Source organism: Octodon degus, unplaced genomic scaffold, assembly GCF_000260255.1.
Source record: "Octodon degus isolate 3935 unplaced genomic scaffold, OctDeg1.0 scaffold00074, whole genome shotgun sequence".
Taxonomy (NCBI): domain Eukaryota; kingdom Metazoa; phylum Chordata; class Mammalia; order Rodentia; family Octodontidae; genus Octodon; species Octodon degus.
Genome location: NW_004524650.1, coordinates 6,639,953 through 6,640,454, shown reverse-complemented (window position 1 = coordinate 6,640,454; position 502 = coordinate 6,639,953).

Genomic DNA, 502 nt, shown 5'->3' with positions numbered 1-502 from the left:
CAGCCAATGGCCGCCGCTACTCGCGCGCCTCCGTAAAAGGACAGCCCCGGGCCCCGAGGCTCTCCAAGGATGAGCGGTTTTAGTTCTCGCCCGACCTGCTTTGCTGCGCTGCGTTCAGGAACCCTTGCCCTCAGTGCTGATTTTTACTCGTGTTCACTAGTTAGGATGGTGGCGATTTACCCTGCTTTCTGGCGCTAGGTTGAGCCCGAAGATAAGGCTTACTCTTCGCTCTAAACTCAGTTCCAGAGAAACCTAAGCGCTTGAAACTTCGAGGAAGCCGGGCGGGAGCTGAGGCAGGAGGATCGCTGCGACCAGGGCTGCAAAGTGAGCTCGAGGCCAGCCGCAACCGCAGAGCGTGACCCTGTCTCAAAAGGACAACAAAGTAAAACAAAAGCAGGAGGATAGGACACAAGAATATGCTAGGACAGTTAGCATGCAGACTCCAGATGAATTCAGAGTAAACAGTGACCCACTCTGTGAGATTAGAGATGGATGGCCCACT